Below are 7,602 nucleotides of genomic sequence, written 5' to 3' on the forward strand. Positions count from 1 at the left end.
GCACCGAACGTAATGTAAAAAGCACCGAACGTAATGTAAAAGCACCGAACGTAATGTTAAAAGGGCCGAATAACAAATGCGCCGAACGGAAAAGAGCCACCAAAGGCAGTAACGGCGTTCCATACATTATGCTGGTAACGCCAGTGTAACGCCTTCTTTCTTATCTTTATAGAGGGCAGCTAACATGTTTTTGTGATTTGGCAAAAAGTAGGGGGCCTACTGCAGTAACTTTAATGCTAAAAAACCCACCAAAAAAACATTGGTTTGGTTTCTGAAACACCATGAATAATAATAGTGCCCCATAAAAAAAAATTATTAGTTTATAACCCTATCAAACAATAAAAACTAATGAGGGAGGCAGGTTTTTTTTTTTTTTTTTTTTTTTTTTTTTTTTCTTCCCAACCTCGCCCCCATTTTACCGATGCTCACAAGTAAATCAATGGTTAGGGACACATAAGTCTATATAAAAATTCATAAGGATGGAGTCAAATTTATATTAAATAAATATGTTTTTGTTGTACCAATAAACTAGGACTATTTGCAAGAAATTCAGAACTTTTCAAGTGAAAAAAGATTGAAAAACGACCGTTTGAAATATAAATAGGTCTTGCCTATATGTTGATTGAAAAAAAAAAATAAAAAAGTGATGAGGGAGGGGGTGATAAACTGATAATTTTTATGGGGATTTTTAAATAAATAATAATAATTTATTCGAAAACTACCATTTTGAAACAGTGACATAATAAAGGTGCGTCCAGAAATATATGTAAACATAAACGGCAAATAAAATTACAAACGGAAAACAGTTAAAGAAAACAATGTCTTAAAACAAGTGAAGTACTGTAAACGTCACTCAAGCAATTGCCAAGGCAATCCCCATCCAACACCCACCCTCATAAAAGTATTATTAGGAAATGATGCCTAAATAGAAGCGAAATGACGGCCAAAATGGCCATGTCAATTCCCTGAGTGACCCTTAATTCATTAAAAATGGAAAATGAATTAAACTAGAAAACAAATAAATTAAAATTTAAAAAAAACTGAATACCGAACATCCCTGAAAGCATACATTTCCCTCATCTATATGTTCATCTTCCTCACGAGAGCACAAAATCTACTCTACTCATCCCAGTGACCCCTCCCCAACAAACAACCCACTTAAATGTGAAAATACTTCAAATATTCCCTACCAAAGAGTATTTTTTAACTTTCGTGGGAATGGAACAAGTTACGGATTTTCCTAATAATTAAAGATTACATACATATATATATAATAAAGATAGAATAAATTTTCCACTCTATCATGTAATGAAATGTGTTGGTTTATGGGCACTTGCCAACATTTATTTCTTTGGTAAATTAACCAAATGTAGAGTTCGGCGCAAACACTGTAAAACAACTCTGAGTGTGATCTGTTAAAAGAAATTATCGTTTTTAAAAATGATGGTAGTGTAGTTATAAAATCTCTGATCTTGGATTTGTTTGTATGCACTTTACATCAATATCCAAACCTCCAAAAGGCCTCCAAGTTAAAATGCGTTCTATTGTCTTAGGCCGCAAAACCTCTATTGGAGTGTTTGCATGAGCTTAAAATCTGATTTTGAGCACTGCCCTCGTGTTTTAGGTGAAGAAAATATACCGCGTATTTCCTTTGATCCCAGGCATTATATGTCCCTGGTACAATTTAATATAGTACGCAGTACTATACTAGTATAAGGTACGGTACCGGTAGTATTTCCCGGTTGCCCGAAGACAAAGACAAAAAGATATTGAGAAATTAAAGTTCATAGACAGATATTCCATTATCCCATTTTGAATAAATTGCACTATTTATTACAGATTTAGTATTTCTTCCAGATCAATTATTCAGTTAGCTGGCTACAAAAAGTATGGTACACCTTTATTTAGCCCTACAAAGCGTGATGCTGTTGGCCATCATTGGTACCATTTCGTTACCAGTGATGTTGACACCAGTCTACCACGTTGAGGTAGCATCTCCGACTTCAGACGGGAAATTATTTTATTTTCCTATATTATAGCCTATGTTTATTATATTATACAGTATTATGATATAGTGCTATTTCCTTATAGGCCTAACAAATACTTTAGTCATTTCATTATTAGAGTTAATAACGATTGTTGTCACTAATATTTTGGTTTTAATTTACTATTATTTATTTAGTAATAATAATAATAACAATAATATATAATAATAAGTATTATTATGTTAGTGTTATTGGTGTTACTATTATTGTCGTTATCAATATCATCATATTTAATATTATATAATTATAATGATTGGTGTTATGACTATTTTTTTTGTTATTTATTATATTATTATTATTATCATTATTATTATTATTATTGTCGTTATATTATCATTATTTATATTATTAATATTATAAAATAGAATATTTTATATATTAATTATATATAATGACTGTTGTTAATGACTGTTGTTATGACTGATATTCCAAATTTATTATTATTAACATTGTTATTATTATTGTTATTATTGTTATTGTTATTATTATTAATATTGTTATTGTTATTAACATTATTAACAATCATTATTATTGTTATAATTAACATAACCATTACTATTATCATCAATTATTCGTTATCATTTGAATCGTTATCGTTGCGGTTACCGTTACTATTACAATTACCATTATCATTACAGATTATTACCCTTAGCTTTATAAAGTCCCTGCCTAGAACTACCCTTACAGTACCATTAGCACTATTAATACTACCACTGCCTTTAAAGATGCCACTATAACTACCACTACAAATACTACTTAACTAGTACTACTACTTCAATCACTACCCAGACGACTGCTACCACCACCATCACAACAAATCACATCCATCACTATTCTACACTGATCACCAGCACTACTACTGCTACCACAACCACTATTACTACTGCTACTCATGCTGCAATCACTACCACTACTACTTCCACTACCAAGACCGTCATAACTACCGGTATTATAACGTACTCTACATTCTAAATTTCAATACAGAATTCGTTATTTGTATGGTCCCAATTTCAAAAGTACTTAAAATAAGGATAAACTTTTAAGGATATTAAATTATTTAATTCGTGTGTACTTACATAAAAATACACTTATTCATACAATAATTATTTAACTGAGATTTGTTTTAACACACTACATGAAGAGTTGTTCCTTTAATTAATTGCGAATGTTTACACTGACGCTTATGATTACGAGAAAGCAACCGTTATTTTGTTGAATAATCAGATTTTTAAGTAGAAATCTAACTTTTGCATACCCACATGGTTATTAAGTTTTAATTATAGAAATGTAATTATTATTTATTTATTTGCATTTGTATTTGCCTTTAAATTTTTCTACACATCAGGAAAAATGGAGTCGAAGTCAATCTCCATTTGCTGGCAAGAGGAAAGCAAAATGGAAAATGCCATCGTTGAGGGCCTAACTGATCTGAACGACTGCTTGAAAACGTTGTCAACCAAGTTTCTCAAAGCGTTTCGTCTAATTTCATGTATTCTCATCTTATCACATGTGATGTCCGTTCTACTAATTGCTATGTCGCATTGTACATGTACAAAATCTAAGCAGGTTACTGTATTAAGTTTGAAGTTTAAAATATTTTAGCTTCTGCTTGGGCAATTACTTGTGGTTTAAAGTATCCACCCTGGATGCATTCACAAGCATATGGGATGATGTGGCGTGCTTGATATCTGTCGGCACACTTGAGAGCAAGGCACATGCAAGCAATTGCCATTTCCTCAAGTTATAGAAAACTAAGAGTTGTATCATAATTATGAATGGTATTTTCTAGAATCGTAATGCAATGATAGAATACATTATTATCTATTACGTAATCATCATTCTTTAAATCGGTCAGGATACCTGAAAGGAAGTTGTAAATGTGATCTTTTTTGTGTTCTGCAAATGGTTTGTACTTTGTCCATGGATCTGCGGAAGCAATGCTTTCACGTTGTGTTAATACTTTTAGATAATCCATATGTAAATTATATTCTTCGTTTTGAAATGGCATGTGCTCAGGGATGGGACTGATTTCGTTTATAGTAGAAAGTTGGCCTGTTAGTGTTACCTGGTCGATGTGCTGGACAATTAATACCGTAATAATAATATATTAAATAATAATTGTGATCAAGGATTTACACTGCCTGGATTTATATAGCCTATAGCGAGAGAATAATTTACTCTGTTGACTGTCTAGTTGACTTGTACAACAATAAGTATGATAAACACCAGCTCTCATTTCATTATTTTTAAAGAATGTTTATTTTCACAACTATTAACAAATAAATTTGGTAACTGGTATAAGCCTACTGTGTGTATTATTTGTATACCACAAAATGGAAATAAAAAACAAGCTAAACGATATTAAAAATAAGTTTAAAAGTGTAAACATTCTTTAAAATTAATGAAATGAGTGCTGGTGTTTTTCATACTTATTGTTGTACAAGTCAACTATACAGTCAACAGAGTAAAGCATTCTCTAGCTATAGGCTATATAAATCCAGGCAGTGTAAATCCTTGATCACAATTATTTAATATATTATTATTACGGTATTAATTGTTTGGTTCACTGTAGTGCTATGTAAATTTTGTGCTTAACGATATTGAAGCTTACCGGTACGTAGTTTGTCTTGTCTTCTTTTTAATCATCAAACGTGTGTATTGTGACCATTCTATGCGTAAGATCGAACTCCGCTCTCAGAGACTGGCCCGCGGATCTGCGTCACAAACGGATCGCGTACTTTAGAACAATATCCATCGCAACAAAGCTCCATTGCATAACAAAGATTGTCAGAAGGATTTTTTTCTTTCAAACGGTCACATTGCTGTACAATTGCTCTGAAAAAAAGCTTTTAATTATCGTAATTTTCTACGAGCCAGTTATTCAAACGTAAGTAAATACATTCCTGAAGCAGTTCCAGTTGCTGTGAATTTGGTTTAGTTCACCAAACAAGAAGAAATGAAGAGAAAGCGCACATCAACCGAAACAACTAATGAAGGCCAGAAGACGGAAGATTCAGCCGCTTACCTGGAGGCTGCCAACTCGCATGCCACAGACTCTGATACGCCTACTACTAGGCCTAAGAAGTTTAAAAGTCATAAAACCAAACGTCATTTTGCTAGAAAAACGACCGGTCCAAGACGCATAATGAGACGTACCCAACTGGATGCGTCCGGTAATACCAGTCAATATGATGACGAAATTGTCCAGCACATCGACCAGGTAACACTAACAGGCCAACTTTCTACTATAAACGAAATCGGTAACAGTCCCATCCCTGAGAACATACCATTTCAAAACGAAGAATATAATTTGCATATGGATTATCTAAAAGTATTAACACAACGTGAAAGCATTGCTTCCGCAGATCCATGGACAAAGTACAAACCATTTGCAGAACACAAAAAAGATCACATTTACAACTTCCTTTCATGTATCCTGACCGATTTAAAGAATGATGATTATGTAATAGATAATAATGTATTCTATCATTGCATTACGATTCTAGAAAATACCATTCATAATTATGATACAACTCTTAGTTTTCTAGAACTTGAGGAAATGGCAATTGCTTGCATGTGCCTTGCTCTCAAGTGTGCCGACAGATATCAAGCACGCCACATCATTCCATATGCTTGTGAATGCATCCAGGGTGGATACTTTAAACCACAAGTAATTGCCCAAGCAGAAGCTAAAATATTGAAGATTTTAAACTTCAAACTTAATACAGTAACCTGCTTAGATTTTGTACATGTACAATGCGACATAGCAATTAGTAGAACGGACGTCATAATGTGATAAGATGAGAATACATGAAATTAGACGAAACGCTTTGAGGAACTTGGTTGACAACGTTTTTAAGCAGTCGTTCAGATCAGTTAGGCCCTCAACGATGGCATTTTCCATCTTGCTTTCCTCTTGCCAGCAAATGGAGATTGACTTCGACTCCATTTTTCCTGATATGTAGAAAAATTTAAAGGCAAATACAAATGCAAATAAATAAATAAATAAATAATAATTACAATTCTATAATTAAAACTTAATAACTATGTGGGTATGCAAAAGTTAGATTTCTACTTAAAAATCTGATTATTCAACAAAATAACGGTTGCTGTCTCGCAATCATAAGCGTCAGTGTAAACATTCGCAATTAATTAAAGGAACAACTCTTCATGTAGTGTGTTAAAACAAATCTCAGTTAAATAATTATTATAAGTGTATTTTTAGGTAAGTACACACGAATTAAATAATTTAATATCCTTAAAAGTTTATCCTTATTTTAAGTACTTTTGAAATTGGGACCATACAAATAACGAATTCTGTATTGAAATTTAGAATGTAGAGTACGTTATAATACCGGTAGTTATGACGGTCTTGGTAGTGGAAGTAGTAGTGGTAGTGATTGCAGCATGAGTAGCAGTAGTAATAGTGGTTGTGGTAACAGTAGTAGTGCTGGTGATCAGTGTAGTAATAGTGATGGATGTGATCAGTAGTAGTAGTAGCAGTAGCGATGGTGGTGGTAGCAGTCGTCTGGGTGGTGATTGTAGTAGTACTAGTTAAGTAGTATTTGTAGTGGTAGTTATAGTGGCATCTTTAAAGGCAGTGGTAGTATTAATAGTGCTAATGGCTGTAAGGGTAGTTCTAGGCAGGGACTTTATAAAGGTAAGTGTAATAGTCTGTAATGATAATGGTAATTGTAATAGTAACGGTAACCGCAACGATAACGATTCAAATGATAACGAATGATTAATAATAATGTAATGGTTATGTTAATTATAACAATAATAATGATTGTTAATAATGTTAATAACAATAATAATAATAATAATAATAACAATAACAGTAAAAACAATAATAATAATGTTAATAATAATAAATTAGGAATATCAGTCATAACAACAGTCATTAACAACAGTCATTATATAATTAATATATTCTATTTTATAATATTAATAATATAAATAATGATAATATTGATAACGACAATAATAATAATAATAATAATAATAATAATAATAATATAGGCCCTAATAAATGACAAAAAAATTAGTCATAACACCAATCATTATAATTATAAAATAATATTAAATAATATAGGTAATGATGGTATTGATAATGACAATAATAGTAACACCATTAACAATAACATAATAATACTTATTATTATATATCATTATTATTATTAATAAATAAATAATAGTAAATTAAAAACAAAATATTAGTAACAACAATCGCTATTAACTAATAATGAAATGACTAAAGTATTTGTCATTGAAGGAGATAGCACTATATCATAATATAATATAATAAACATAGGCTATAATATAGGACAATAAAATAATTCCCAGTCTGAAGTCGGAGATGCTACCTCAACGTGGTAGACTGGTGTCAACATCACTTGGTTACAAAATGGTACCAATGATGGCCAACAGCATCACGCTTTGTAGGGCTAAATAAAGGTGTACCATACTTTTTGTAGCTAACTGAATAATTGATCTGGAAGAAATACTAAATCTGTAATCAATAGTGCAATTTGTTCAAAATAAGACATAGGCCTAA

This window comes from Anneissia japonica, unplaced genomic scaffold (genome assembly GCF_011630105.1).
Source record: "Anneissia japonica isolate Jap-2015-1 unplaced genomic scaffold, ASM1163010v1 scaffold288303_len28160_cov184, whole genome shotgun sequence".
Taxonomy (NCBI): Eukaryota; Metazoa; Echinodermata; class Crinoidea; order Comatulida; family Comatulidae; genus Anneissia; species Anneissia japonica.